Here is a 16,581-nt window from a genome sequence, read left to right as displayed (position 1 = left end):
GCATGGAACGTGCATGAATGCTTGATGTCATATTGGAATTTGCATCAGAAAATAGCGAGCAGTTTGTGCACCAGATTTAAAACTGAAGAAAGTGTGCTTTACCTTTCCTCCATTGCAAATCGATTGTAAAACATACATACACAATGGAAATCAAGAGAAATGGATATAAGAAAAAGGCTGGACTCATTTGCTTCTTCAAGGTCTCCTACAGTTCCACCAGCACCCAGCACGGCCACCTCAATAAAGTCAGAGGCATCTAGTCCTTCTGCGAGCAACAGCCATGATGCTGAAGTAAGTGCAGCTTGTGTGCGGTTAGATGGTGCCACACCATTCTTAGAAGATTCAGCTCCAACACTCGATGCCTACGATTCATCTAAAGCTAAACCATGCGTTTAATTCACTATATGATGCCAGTCTTGGCTCTCATGATTATTATGCAAAATGCTGAATGATTTTTGAGTCTGTCTGTATTTATTTGGTCTGAGTAGAATTGATAGTCTATTTCAAATGATGTTCTAGTAATGCGCACAGTCCAGTGTGTGTGTGAAAGAGAGAGATGTTGCTCTCTTTTAAAATTGGAACTCTGTTGGATGTTGATGACAAAGTCGTATTGTCAGCAGCTTGTGTGTGGTTAGATGATACCGCAAGGAAGGTATTGGTAATGGTGGAAATAGAAATGAATGTTACAATGTACAGTGATGGAATTTTATGGATACAGAACTTTGAATCGTTTTGCTTTTGTGCACGTGAAGTACAAAATGGTTGCTTTCGAAAATAGCTTTATTCCAACCATTGATGATTGAGTGCAGGACCTGAAGTTGTAGGTCTTTAACTCCCAGGTCCAAGTGCAGAAACCCCAAAATGTTCAAAGTAACAGTGTTGAAAAGTAGTCTTTCTCTTTCTTTTCCCCTGTGAATTGAGCAATCTTAACAACAGATTCTCATGTCATTAGCATTAAGGATCCAACTGGAAACCCAACTAATTTGACAGGACCAGTAACTTAGGAATTGCTGAATTAAAATGATACTACCTCCAACAAAAAAAATTAAAATGTTCCAAACATAATTAATTGCGTCCATTTTCCTTAGTACAGTGATTGCAGTGTTAGCTACTTTACACAAGGTATAATCTCCCTTGCTTTGGACAGTTTGCAGTCTTAAATAATGGTTGGTCTTGAGAAGGAGTGTAAGACAGACAATAACTGACAAGAACAAAGAGGGCTGTTTTTAAATGCTGTAACACGACTGATTGCATTCAGAGGGGCATAAACATGCTTTTAATTGCTTACAATCAATGGCCGGTAGATAATACAATAGACCTCAGGTGAATCTGAGGTAAGGTGGGAAAACCAGGGTTTATATTGGTGTAGGTGAGGGTTAAGCCAAGGGAGGAGCCAGCATTCAGAATAATACAGACAGTGAATTCCAGTTCACTGCATTCACCCCTTCCTTCAGAATAGAACCAGTGGGTGAAAAACAGAGACCATAAATTCTTGTAAATATTTGTAAACTATTAGTGTTTTTTAAGTCTGTCAAGGGGTCTGGTTATTCTGGTTAAGTGCTGCAGTACTGGAGGACTTTGGGCTTCCTGAACTTCCTAGGCCCCCTGTGGTACAGGGTTACTAGGTCTCGAGGGGTCTGGCTCTGGTCAAGGAGTGGATTGGATCACTTCCCAAGCAGTGTCCTCCGGGACCCTGGGTGGGGTACTCGGTAATTCCTGACTTGTTTGAGGCATCAGATCCTCAGTTCTTGTGGGTGCCATGTCTCTGATAGAGACCATGTCCTCTCTGTCATTGGGCCGTGCCGCATAGGCATACTTAGGGTTGCCGTAAAGCAGGTGCACCTTCTCGATCAGGAGCTCTGTCTTGTTCCTCCTCACGTGCTTTTGGAGCGGGAATGGCCCTGGTATCATTAGCCAAGCTGGGAGATTATTCCTGGACTTGGATTTCCTCTGGAAAGTGAACATTAGCTCGTGAAGAGTTGCATTGATAGTAGTGCAGAGAAGCAACCTGATGGAGTGGAGCACTGTGGGTCGAACTTCTTGCCAGTGTGAGTCTGGAAGGCCTTTGGATCGGAGAGCCAATTTCACGGCCTTCTATACTGCTGTGTTCTCTTTTTCAACTTGCCCGTTTTCCCCAGGGTTTGTAGCTATTTGTCCTGCTTCAGGCAATGCCTCTTAGGAGCAGATACTGATGAGCTCTTTGCTCATAAATGATGAGCCCTGGTCGCTATGGATATAGCTGGGATACCCGAACAGGGTAAAGATAGAGTGTAAGGTCCTGATGACTGAGGTGGTGGTCATGTCTGGGCAGGGGATGACGAATGGAAAACGTGAATACTCGTCAATCACATTGAGAAAGTACACGTTTCCATTGGTGGAAGGGAAACGACCCTTGAAGTCGACACTAAGTTGTTCAAAGGGGTGGGATGCCTTTATCAGGTGTGCTTTGTTTCTGGCAGTAGAATGCGGTTTGCACTCAGCGCAGACCTGGCAGGACCTGGTCATTTCCCTGATATCCTCAATGGTGTAGGGCAGCTTGTGTGCCTTTTCAAAATGAGCCATGTGTGTGATGCCTGGATGGTATAGCTCATCGTGCAGTAACCACAACTGTCTGGTGTGTATGCAGAGGCACAGCTTCTCTTGTCAGGGCACCTGAAGGTTCATTGAGAGTATCTGGCTTGTATGTTATGACATAATTATAGGTGGAGAGTTTGATCCTCCACCTAGCTACCTTATTCTTTATTTTACCAATTTTTGCATTATTAAACATGAATGCCACCAATCACTGGTCAGTGAACAATGTAAATTTTCTGTCGGCCAAGTAATGCCTCCAGTGCCTGATGGCCTCTTTAATGGCTTGGGCCTCTTTCTCCATTGATGCATTCCAAAATTCATGGCCTTGCAGGATGTGGAAAAAAAAAAAGGCAACTGGCCTGCCCACCTGGTAAAGGGTAGGAGCCAGGGCTACATCAGAGGCATCGCTTTCCACCTGGAAGGGTGCATTATCGTCCACCGCATGCACGGTGGCCTTTGTGATGTAGCTCTGAACATAGTCAAAAGTCACCTGGGCTTCAGCTGATAATAGGAAGGAGGTGGATTTTAAGACGGGGTGGACTTTATTTGCGTAGTGAGAGACCCACTGAGCATAGTAAGAAAAAAGCCCAGGCACTTCCTTAAGGCCTTCATGGTCTTTGGGATCACGAGGTCTAACAGGGGATGCAGTCGATCAGGGTCAGGATCAATAACACAATTATCCACAACATAGCCCAGGATTACCAGATGTTTAGTCCAGAACACACACTTACTAGAATTGTGCATGAGATTCAGGGCTTTAGTCGTGTGGAGAAACTTCTGGAGGTTGGCATCGTGGTCTTCCAGAGAGTGTCTACTATGATGGTACAGATTCTATTACCAATGTATATATGTACAGATGGTAGTGTAGGATGACTGTGATTGGCTGAGAGTGTAGCCACACATACAGGCAGGTCTTAAAGGATTGCTCCTAGCCAGACCAGCTCATTCTGGACTGGTCGACCTACTTGTGATATGCTCCATTCTTTTAGTTAATAAAAACCTTGGTTTGGATCAACAAGTGTTTGGTTCTTTCAACACACTCTATATCTACAAAATGCCTTCAACCTGTATTCATCGACTATTTTGTCCATCTGTCTCTGGAAGACCAAGACCATTAGTGATATCAAAAGGGACCCTCCAGAACTGGTAAAACCATCTTTTTACAGTTAGATTATTATACAATAGCCCTGATAGTCACAGAGTGCAAGAGAGATGCGAGGTAAATACAAGTTTATAAAGCTCTCTGTGAAGCCAGTGTCTACTAAGCAATCAGTCAAATGTCCATTTAATCTCACCTCCATCGTCGAGTTATTCAATTGGTGAGGAATTTCCTGATCCAGGATGACCTATGCCAGTGCTCCGGAAACCCTGTCAATGTTGACTTTCTCCTCTTGGCCTGCGGGCAGACAAAATGGCGTCGACCATGAGACACAGCAAGACGATTTACATCCAGTGGCGGATCTCACCACCAGGCACAACAAGATGCTGCAGATGAGCAGCTCAGAGAGGCTGAGGCCAGCACACTTCGGACTCAGGCACAGGTTGAATGCCAATTAGGGGTTGCACACACTGTTGCCCTCTTTGTGTTCCCCTTGGCCCTGCACAGCGTCAATCAGTGACCTTGCTTACTGCATCCTGAGCACATGGCATCCTTCGCAGGACATTGGGCATGGGGCTGTTGTTCCTGTCCACAGTAATAGCATTCCTGTTTGCTCATGGCTGCAGCAGTCAGCGCTGAGGCTGCGGGGATCACTGGCCCCCAATGACCTGGTCCTCTGATAAGGTGTCACCTTCACCCATGAGGTCATCAGCTCCCAGTTGGGCCTGATTGAGTGCTTTTGCCAGCTTCAGGGTGCTGACCAAATCTTTCTTCTGCAACTCTAGCATTCGCTGCCTCATGTACCTTACTCCTCCCATGAGGGTGTCCCAGATTTATTCCTCCTCTCTCACCCGGGCCATGACTGCTTTCTAGTGACATTTTCTAGTCAAGGCCTGTAGTTCAAGGATTTAATAGTCCAGTGACTCACCTGGGTGTTGCCGACATTGAGAGAGCTGATCCCTCACTAGCACGACATTCTGAGGCCACGTGTAGCAGGTCTTCAAGCCTTCTATGACCGATTCATAGGTAGCACAGTCTCTGATGACACCGAACCCTTTGGGGCCGGCTCGAGAGAGAAGTGGAGATCTCCAGAAACTATTGGAGTTGAAGAGTTGTGTGTGGCCATCAGGTAGGACTGGAAGCCAGTATGTGAATTCCTCCGGGGCCTCAGGTTGACCTGGGGCATGCCTGGCTTCAACAGGGCTTCCATCCTGCTTCAAAGTTAAGCTATTAAAATAGTAACATGACTAATTGCACTCAGAGACTGGTGAGGAGTATTAATAGTTTACAATCAATGGCCAGTAAAGACAATAGTCCTCAGGTAAATTTGAGGTAAAGGAGGAAAACCACAGTTTATATAGGGGTAGGTGAGGGGAGAGCCAACGGAGGAGCCAGCCAGTAAATTCCAATTCACTGCAAAGCCTTTAATAATCTTCTTTCTGTTTTCTCTGTGATCCCAAACCCAAGTGTACAAACTGAATGCTTTTTTTTTAAAGTCAGTGGGAATACATTTGCTGCCTTCAATTTGTAGGAACTATTCTAGAATAAACAGTACATTGGAACGTGACAATAATTTTATCCACTAACTCAATGAATCCCTATTTAAAAATCCTGAGAGGTAGGTCATCAGTTCCTGAGATTCATTCATTTTCTTTCAGCCCAGTCTCTAGGAGCTGAAGTTGTAGGTCTTTAAGCTGCAGGTCAAAGTGCAAAAACACTAGCATCATTAGGTGTTGTGGGTGGTGACATCAGAGGGGGTGTCACCAAAAGGAGTCGCGTGGTTTCTAAAACCATGCGCGCTCCTCTGAAACGCAGGAGGGAGGGGAAAGTGTGATGTTGGCGGTGCATGGAGGCAGGCAGGCACCCCCCCCCCACTGCGCTGAGCAATTTTTCAGAATAAGAGTGTTTCCCCCCCCCCCCCCCATTACCTAATTCCTCCCACTAAGACTCATACTGGTGCCAATCCTGATTCCTTACTAATTATAGAGCACTTTTAGAATAGTGAATACTTATGTTGGATTGTGAGTTTAAAAAAAAAAGTTGCCCACCCCTAATCTAGATCATTGAGATAGATGGCAAACCACATTGGCCACAGCAATTATCTTTGAGGCACACCACAAAGGGCAGCATGGTTAACATAGTGGTTAGCTGTTATAGTCCTAGTGATTGGGACCGGAGTTTGAATCCTGCATTGTCTGTTAGGAATTGGTACGTGTAATTGGGCAGCATGAGCTTGCGGATGGAATAAGCTGTTACTATGTCTCCAGTCAGAGAGGCAATTATCCAATCACAGTCTCTGGCTTCTCAGGTAAAACCAATGTCTTATCCAATTTGCTACCTCACCATCAACACAGAGGAAGAGTTGATGGGAATGTGAGAAGAGCAAAGTGAGATTGTTACATTATTAGACTTGGTGGGCTGAAAGGCCTGTGCCTGTGCTATGTGACTTCATAACACTCAAGGGAAGGAATTAATTAAACAGACTTGCTAGAGTAACTCAGCAGGTCAGCCATGGGTAGAAATGTTCAGTCAATATTTCAGGTCAAAACCCTTTATCAAGACTGAAGGCACATTCATGCAAATAAAAAAGCCTGACTGTAAAGGCAAAGGTTCTTTGGCCTTACGTCAGGAGACTTACTTTCTTGAATGTGCTGTAGCCGGCTCCAAGGCACCGACTGCAATCCCTCTTGGGGAAGGATAATTGGTGGAGCACTGTGCTCTGCCACTTCACATGAAGTACAGCCACTGCAAGTAGCTGGTTAGGGGATGGGCTGATGACACCATCAGCCCATGACCCACTCACCCCTCTCCCTCCATGACCCCTCAAGGCAGGGAGCAGTCAGCAGGAACCATCAGGGCAGAGGTGGGGGGGGGGGGAGGTTGGCAGGGCAGGAGCCATCAGGGCTGGTGTAGGGCGAGTGGATGGGAGCCATCAGGCCAGTGGCCATCAGGTCAGGGGAAACTGGCAGGAGCCATCAGATCAGGGGCAGCCAGAGGGAGCCATCAGGTAGCGGGAGCTGTCAGGGCAGGGGTGGCTAGTGGGGCTTGTTGGGGGGTAGCCAGCATGAGCTGTGACAGCCTCACTGGGCCACTTCAGCCTTCAGGGCTACTCTTTGTGACCCAAGATGAGGCAGAGCAATGGCCGTCTTCCCTACCCATAATTCCCCCATGCACCTGGAACTGTTCTGGGAAACACAGAGCAGTTCCAGCTGCCTGAGGGATTATGGATAGGGAAGACAGCCATTGCTCTGCCACGTATTTATGATGGGGGCGCTACGGCAGCAATTGCCCCACCTCCATTGGTTCTGGATGGTGCTACGAGGTGCCGCTGAACATGAATCCGGAACAGGATTCCCTGTGCGCTTGTAACCGGCCTGGCATGAAATGGCCTTGAGATAGAATCAATGAAATCACAAATGTAAATGGGTGACTGCAGCTGGGGAGTGGTGAAGAGGAGATATAGGACAGAAGATGTGAGAAGTAGGGACAATGGAGACACAGGAAGAGTGTGAAACAATTAGTGAAGGGTGGGAAAGAAATGATGAAGGGGGGGGGGGGAAAGTGTTTGAGTTGGTTGATGGAAACAGCGGAATCAGGGGAGGGTTACCTAAAATTAGAAAAAAAAAATCAATGTTCGTGCTATTAGCTGTTTAGAAAGAATATGATGTGTTGTACATTTGGCCTCATTCTGATAATAGATGAGGCCAAGGACAGATATGTCACTATAGGAATGGTTGGGGAAGTTAATATGGTTGGCTACAGAAAGGCAGATTTAGATCCACAAAGCATAGTAAGTGTAGCTGCAGAAGAAATAGAATTACTGTTTTATTGTTTCAGTTTGAATAATTGTCAATTACCCTAATATTCTAACACTGTTTTTCTCTCTCTGTTTATTTGCTTGGTTTGCTGTGAATTTTCAATGTATTGTGTAGCGTTGCAGATTGGTTTAAGTGGAATTAATAATCTGGTGTCTGAGATCTAATGAAGGTTATTACGATCAAGGATGCTTCCCTGACAAGGTTGAGTGTTAAGAAATTTGCTAGTGTGCAACACAATTCTATGAATTTTCAGCAGTTGGAGAAAGCTGGAAAATGCAGAGTTATGGAGTGTAACCTGACAATTGAAAACAATCTTGCTTGACTGGACTCCCCTTTAAATTATGGGACAAGAAAATAGAGGTGAGATATATGCCCAGTATCCACTGATAGTGCAAGCCATCGGTTTAGGGAAAATATACAGAATTCAATGTTCCTTTGAAAAGTAAGTACTAGACTAAATTTCCTCCAGGAATGTTCAAAAATTCAGTAAGTCTAGTTGGCCAGCAACATTTGATGGTGGATGTACAGATTGTTTTTTTATACCAACATTTGGATCGCTGTGGAGTTAAAAATTCAGATTCATCCTGCCCATGTTCTGAATTCATTTGGGAAAACCAATGTGAACTTGCCACAAGAAAATCTAGAAGCCAATGGTTTACAATATTTTTAGAGATTAATATGTATTTTATATATTTTGACCATTTTGATCACTGAACTGGGGAAGAAGGAGAGCAGCATTATCTTTTGACCGAATACGTGATTGCCTGGTCCAAAAATATAAACCTATAAATTTATTAGTTTTTATATCTAAACTATTTAATTTTTTTTTAACATTTATTTTAAAAAATATTAGAGTTACAGCATGGTAAAAGGCCATTTCGGTCCATGAGTTCATGCCGCCCAATTTACTTATACCCCCAGTACATTTTGAACAGTAGAAGGAGAAAACCCACACGGACACAGGGAGAATGTATACATTCCTTAGAGACAGCACGGGTTTTGAACCCCTGTCCCAATTGCTGGCGCTGTAAATTTACTGAGCTAACCACTTGGCCTAATCCTCGGCCTCTAATTAGATCTGGGAAAGAGATCTTTAGGTTATGCTTTGGAACCTGAGGAGAAAGGAATTGTCAGAAATGACATGTAGCACCATCAACCAAATAAATCATCTGCAAATTTTACCTTGTAATTTAATCAGATGGAAGTACTTTAAATTCAAACTGAGACTCTAGACATATAATTTCGCCTCTTGTGATGATGTGTCCCGCGAATTTACCACTATTCAAATCGCCAATGACTCAGAACAAGCACTTTATTTAGAATTATTTCATTTTTATAGATTTTTTAACATCATAAAGATTTCTTGTCCATGCAAATTTATATTCATGAAGGGAAAACAAATGTTCAAGATTGTAGATCAAACTCGCCCTATGCTTTTGAAGGTTGTATATCTTGCAAAGAACTGATGTTTTGTTGGACCATTTCAGATTGATTGCTCCCATTTAATTGAAGTTCAAGATTAGACTTAAATGAGAAAAAAAAGTATTTGATTTGATGATGTACCTTTTAGTTAATTTTTTTTACAAGCTTATTGGCATTTTTTTTGATGAAGTGAATCCACTCATAATTTATTGATGTTCAATCATGAATGAGCTGTCAGAGAAAGTGGTAGAGGCAGCTACAGTTAAAATGCTTAAAAAACATAGAGACAATACATGGACAGGAAATAAATAAAGGGAAATGGGCCAAATGTTAGCTAATGTGACTAGCTCCGGCAGGCATGGGCTGGTTGAGACAATGAACCTATTTTCATGCTGTACAGCTCCGTTACTATGTGATAAGATGAGTATATGGTTTTTGTATGATATATTACTATGCACGTGGCTTAATGAAAGATTCTACCTGCTTAAATATATATTTATATATGATGTATTGTGAATTCATCAACTACAAATTTTAAAAAGTTGGAAGGGTATAGAGAGAGAAGAGTTGTACCAGATGACGTGCGAATGTAATCCATACTTGAAGTTGGCACTGTAGTCTATATATTTACTGAGCAAGATTTCAAAATGATGGTTGGTGACAAAGGTCCTGGACATGTGATGGGAGGATGGAGTTTTAGGTATATTGTATTTTACCATTTTTATTTCAATGTTTTATTAACAACAATTAAAGGAGCCAGCCCAGTCGTTCTGACAAACTGCCAATACTCCACAATGCACCACGGGCCCAGAAACAACCAGGCTTGTATCCTTTGGATGGAGCAGGTGGTCTCAGGGAAGTTTAGTCAGCTAGAGAGACAGAAGGGATTTTTTTTTTTTTAATGGGTTGTGTGGTGGGTGCTCTCATAAGGGATAGGATTTTAGGGAAGGATACAGGAGGAAACTGGTGGAAGACATGAGAGTGTGGAGTGAAATTGAAAATCAACGGCCGCCTGTAGTGTTTGAGACAAGGTTGACCATGACAGTGAGTTTATTGTCATATACATTTTCCATGTACATATGCCCTCAAATTCTTGCTGCAGCAGAATAAGTGCTCTGTAAGAAAAAAACACAAGATAACTAAAATAGTTGAATTAAAAAAAAAGACTATGTACCAATAAAAAAAGATATTAAATATTCATAATTATTATGGTACAGGATCAAAGTGAGAGCAATAGTTCCGTCCGTCAGTGGTACTGAAGCAGTGCCGTCCGTCAGTGGTATTGAAGCAGTGCCGTCCGTCAGTAATATTAAAGCCGTTCCTGATTAATGTAAGAAAGGAAACTGCAGGAGCCCAGCAGCTTTTGGATTTGAAGAGAACTGGTGGTTAGGGTTATGATTTCAGAACGCAGAACTGTCAGTAGATGACAATAATGGAGAATCAGTCTTGGAAGGAGATGGTGGAGCACTATAGCTGAGATTTGTTGGATGGAATGGATATAAAGTAACACTCCAGTTCCTCATGGACCACAAGCATAGATAAACATACATCTTGCACGCAGAAAGGCTCAACTCACTCAAATGGCCTGCATTCACTTGATCCTGTACATCCTGGAGCAGAATACATGCTCACACTCTCACTCAACCTGGGTGTCAACATCTCCGATGCAATCACGAAAAAAGGCTTAACCGTGGCTATACTTAGTGAGGTGATTGAGGAGATTCAGCACATCACTGAAGACTCTCGAAAACTTTCACAGGTGTAGCATGGAGAACATTGTGGCTGGTTGCATCACTGACTGGTACGGAGGGGTCAATGGTCAGGACTAGAAAAACTGAGTGTTGTTAACTTGGCCTGCCACATTACTGGCACCAGACCTCACTCCATTGAGGATATCTACAAGAGGCATGTCTTAAGAAAGCAGCCTCTATCCTCCAGGGCCCCACCATCCAGGCCATGTCTCTTCACTCTGCTAACATCAGGAAAAAGGTACACAAGCTTAAAGAAGAACACTCAGTGGCACAAGGACAGCTTCTTTCCGCTGCTATCAGATTACTAAATAATCAATGAACCAGACACCGGCTGACTTTCAATTTCTTGCACTATTTTTATTTAGTTTTTGTAAAGTGGTTTATATGAATGTTTGCTCTGTGATGATGCTGCCAAACAATAAATTTCGTAACTTGTTTATAACAATAAATTCTGATTCTGATTCTAATTCTAAACCCTGCACCCCATCCAGCCCACTTTAATTAAAAGCTGAAGTGACATCTTCAAGGCTAATATATTTGATTTATGGTTCATCTAGTTTTACTTCTGATTGGAATCAACCCACCTTTTCTTGGACTGTATCATATATTGCTGTTTTTTTTTAATGATTTTATTAAATGGTTTATAACACCATATGGAGGACCCAAAGTCAACATTTGATAAAGATTTTTTACTTTGTATGTAGTTTGCTGCATAGAAAAATAATTTCAATGCTTAAAACCCCCTATTTGTTTTAATCTCTTCAGATGGAGGACATGTTCTCTTGCTTGCTCTTGTCAACCCCTGATATATCCTATTTGCCCCAGTGAGATCACTACTCATCCTTCAGATCCTTTAGTATAAGCTAGTCTTGTTCAACATCTCTTCAATGGACAATCCTCTTACCTGAGGAAAGTATCTAGTGAACTGCATTGCACTGACTAATATATCCTTCTTCAGATACAGATACCAAAACTGGATAGAACACTGAATAAGGTCTTTCTGAATCTCTGCATGATATTTTACAAACCTCTTGCAATAAAAGGCAACAATAAAAGCCCTATTGATCACTTTCTGCACCCACATCTTATTAACCAACGTTTCACAATTAATTTGACTATGAAGTGTTCAATTTTGCTTTATTCTTACCTCCAAACGGCATAATGTTATAGTATCCCATATTGTCCTCCATCTTTTTTTTTTCAGTCACTCACTTATTTCTTCTTTTCAAACTCTTTGAATTCTCTCCCAGCTCACTTTCCCTATTTTGTGTTATCAATCAAAACATACTATGCTTTTAAACTTGTTATCTCTCATTAGTATCCGATACAACTCTGAGAATGTATTTTCCCTGCAGTAAAGGCAGAAATATCACTTTATAAGCCTCTTTTCCATTGGCACCTTGTTCCATGAATTAATGAGGAATTAACCAGTTAAGGGTCCAGTGGAAAAGGAAAGCAATCAGCATGCCTGCGTCAAATCTCGCCGGGGATTGACAGTTTCTACCACTACTCATATCCTCGGCGTCAGCTGACTAATCCAATGGAAGAAGGACAACTTCCATCCATTGCATTCAATTTGAAGGTAGACTGTCTGAACCCTGGGGATGAATGTGTTCAGTGGAAGCACAGTCAGTGTCCTGCTTAAATGTGGCCCAGTGGAAACAACAAAAATATCTTCCTTTCTTAGGACACTGCACGGCCAATTAACTTGAATGCCAGTGGAAAAAAAAGGTAATTGATAGTGTAAAACAAAACTACTCCACGTACACATGTAAACAAATAAAGAAATGTAAACAAGCTGACTGTGCAATACAGAGAGGGAAAAAAAATCAGTGAAGTGTGAAAGTAAGAGTCCTTAAATAATCCCGATTGAGTTTATGCTTTTTAAATATTTTTATTAATATTGAAATTTAATATCCAAAAATACAGTGTAGATATGTATAAATTCAAAAGGATACATTACATTTAAATCATAACATTTCATCCAAGGTATTCCACATTTTAATCAAACCGATTATATTGTGTTGATATTAATTTCTTATATAAAAAGGAAAATCTAAACCCACTACCAAAAAAGAGGCTGTTTGGCCAAAAAAACAAAGACAGAATTCTTATCTGAGTCATAAATTACCTCATTAGTCAACATTTCTACCTTCAAACCAAATCAAACATTGTAAAAGTAATTCAAAAAGGGTTCCCACAGTGTTTGAAAATTTCCTTTCAAATCGGAAATTCAGCATATATTCTTCTGTAAATTTAAACATGACGTGATGTCACATAACCATTGAGCATGAATAAGCGGGGTAATGTCCCTCAATCTGTGCAACACCACCTGCCTAGCCATAAGGGAAATAAAAGTTAATTCATGTAGCTCAGATGTCATTAACATTATGCCACTCTCTTCAACAATACCAAATAAAGCAGTAAAGAGTTTTGGTTTAAAATTAACTCCAAAAAGTGCAGATAAAATTTGAAATACATCAATCCAATATTTCTAAAGACTCTGTCATGTCCAGAACATATGTATCAATGATTCATTTCCATTGATGGATTTACCACAATGAGGAGATACATCCACATAAAAATGATATAGTTTGACTTTGGACATGTGAGCCCTGTGGAGTACATTAAATTGTAGGAGAGAGTGGTGGGCACATAAAGAAGAGGTATTAACCAATTTGAAAATTACATTCCAAGTTTCTTCGGTAATTAAAAGCTGTAGGTCCTGTTCCAGGCTTAAAAAAAATCTTAACAAGCTTCTCTTATTCCCAACAATGTATCATAAATGTTGAATGTTGAACCATTATAGAAAGGTTGTAAATTAAAAAAAATTACATCAATCAAATTCTGTAGATAATAGAAAAAAAATGAGGATTTGGTAGACCTTATTTAACTGAAAATTGTTCATTGGAAGGAAGTCTCCCCTCAACAAATAAATTGATCAAAACATTTGATGCCTAAACTATGCCATTCTTTAAAAGTTGCAACAATTATGGAAAGTTTAAATAAATAATTAGAAAAAATAGGACTGGAGAGATAAAATCTCATTAAACCAAAATGTTTTCTAAATTGAATCCAAATCCTCAAAGTATGTTTAATCACCAGATTATTAGTTAATTTATTTAGAGATATAGAAGATCGTGTTATATGGTGAGCTCTCCACTGGCCATCGTGTCAGAGGTGCACCAAAGAAGAGGTACAAGGACTGCCTAAAGAAATCTCTTAATGCCTGCCACATTGACCACTGCCAGTGGGCTGATATCGCCTCAAACCGTGCATCTTGGCGCCACACAGTTCGACGGGCAGCAACCTCATTTGAAGAAGACCGCAGAGCCCACCTCACTGATAAAAGACAAAGGAGGAAAAACCCAACCCCAACCAACCAATTTTCCCCTGCAACCACTGCAAACGTGTCTGCCTGTCCCGCATCGGACTTGTCAGCCATAAACGAGCCTGCAGCTGACGTGGACATTTACCCCTCCATAAATCTTCGTCCATGAAGCCAAGCCAAAGAGAGAAGAGATAGAAGAGAAATTAGAGAAAAATTTGTAATAGAATTAGATTCCAGAGATATCACGGTTATTATAACCAAAATATAAAGTCTTGTATATTGATTGATAAAACAAAGTTTGGTAAAGCTAACCATCCATTCTTTTTAAGTTTTTTGTAAATGGACTTTATTTATGTAAGGATGTTTATTCTTCCATATATAAAAAGATAAGATGGAGTCAAAGGAATAAAATAAAAACTTAGGAATAAAAACGGGCAAAGCCTGAAACAAGATATAAAGATTTAGGTAATATACTAATTTTAATAGAGTAGAATCGAACAACCAATGATAAAGAAAGGGGTTACCAATTGGAGAGTGTCCCTTTCATGTGTTTATTAAGGTGAGAAAGATTTATAATTTTTAGTTACTGTTACACTTCAATGGATGGATTGATTTCTTACAATGTTAAAAGGAAAGTTGATATTTATCAGTGCCAAATTATTCAAAGGAAAAAAAACTTACTATTAGGAAGATTTTACTTATAACCTGAAAATTGACTGAAAAGAGAAATTAAAGAAAACAATGAGGTCTGAAGATTAGAAATATTAAGCAATAAGTCATCAACATAAAGTGAAATATTTTCTGGTTTGTTCTCTTCCTTAAAATGCCAATAATATCATTAGATTCTTGGTAAGCAATAGCTCAGGGTTCAAAAGTCAGGTCAAAAAGCAATGGACTTAAAGGGCATCCTTGTCTGCTTTTGTGCTGAAGTCTAAATAGTTTAGAAATCTGATTGAGTTTATTGTCGAGGAGTCTGATGATGGAGGGATAGTAGGTATTTCTGAACCTGGTGGTGTAACCCTTGTGTCATTTGTACCTCTTTCCTGAGGGTAGCAGTAAGAACAGAGCATGTGCTCTTGGTGTGGATCCTTGATGATTGCTGCTGCTCTCTGATGGCAACATTCCCTGTAGATATTTGTGATGGTGTGGAGGTTTTGCCTGTGATGTCCTGGGCTGGGACCACAAACCTCTACAGGGTTTACACTCCGGAGTGTTGGTGTCCCCTTACCAGACCATGATGTAGCCACTCACCACACTTTCCACCATTTCCACCACACATATGCAATATTTTGCCAGGGTTTCTGATGTCATACCAAACCTCCACAAACTCCTGAGGAAGTAGCGGGCTTGACATGTTTTCTTCATCCTTTTTCACTGTGGTAGTCAGAGGATCCCACCAGCTTCATAAGGGCAACAATCATCCCAGTACCCAATAAGAGTAGCAAGGGCTGCCTCAACAACTACCGCACTAACCTCTCCTCTGATGAAATATTTAAGAATTAACATTTACCAAAATAAAGATCTGGACCCACTGCAATTTTCTTATCATCACTATTGCTCCATGGCAGATACAATATTGCTGGCTCTCCACTCTGCCCTGGATCACCTCAAAAAAAACAATTCATACAAATGACTGCCCTTCATAGACTACAGCTCAGCCTTCAATACCTTTATTCCCTCATTGCTGGTCAAGAAGTTACAAACTTTAGTCCTCTGTACTCCACTCTGCAACTGGACGTTGACTTGCTCATTGGAAGGCCACAGTCAGCACAAATTGGAAACAATGTCTCTTCCTTACTGATCATCAACACAGGCACACCCCAAGGATGCGTGGTTAGCCCACTGCTCTAGTCATTATACACCCATGATTGGGTGGAAAGGCACAATTCCAAGGCCATCTACAAGTTTGCCAATGACACCACAGTTGTTGGCAGAATCACAAATGGCAATGAAGAAGTGTACTGGAGGGAGATTGATCAGCTCATTGAATGCTGCAATGACAACAAACTTGCGCTCAACGTCAGCAAAACCAAGGAGATGATTGTGGACTTCAGGAGGAAGTCAGGGGAACACAATCCAGTCCTCATTAAAGGCTCAGTAGTGGAGAGGGTTAAGAACTTCAAATTCCTGGCTGTCAACATTTCCGAGGATCTGTCCTGGAGCCTCCATGTTGATGTAATCACAAAGAAGGGTTGCTAACAGCTATACTTTGTGAGGTGTCTGAGGAGATTCGGTATATCACTGAAGCTCTCGTAAACTTCTACAGGTGTTCTATGGAGAGCATTTTGGCTGATTTGCCTGGTATAGAGGCAACAATGCTCAGGACGAGAATAAACTCCAGAGGGTTGTTAACTTGGCCTGCAACATCACAGGCACCAGACTTCATTCCATTGAGGACATCTAATGAAGCAGTGTCTTAAAAAAAGCAGCTTCTATTCTCAAAGACCCTCACAACCAAGTCCATACCCTCTTCACTCTGCTACCAATGGGGAAAAAGTTACAGGATCCTAAAGACGAGCACTCAATGGCACAGGGACGGCTTCGTTCCTGCCATCAGATTCCTTACTTTTAGTGCACTATTATTGT

This window comes from Narcine bancroftii, chromosome 7 (assembly GCF_036971445.1).
Source record: "Narcine bancroftii isolate sNarBan1 chromosome 7, sNarBan1.hap1, whole genome shotgun sequence".
In the NCBI taxonomy this organism is placed as follows: domain Eukaryota; kingdom Metazoa; phylum Chordata; class Chondrichthyes; order Torpediniformes; family Narcinidae; genus Narcine; species Narcine bancroftii.
This window is presented reverse-complemented; position numbering follows the sequence as displayed.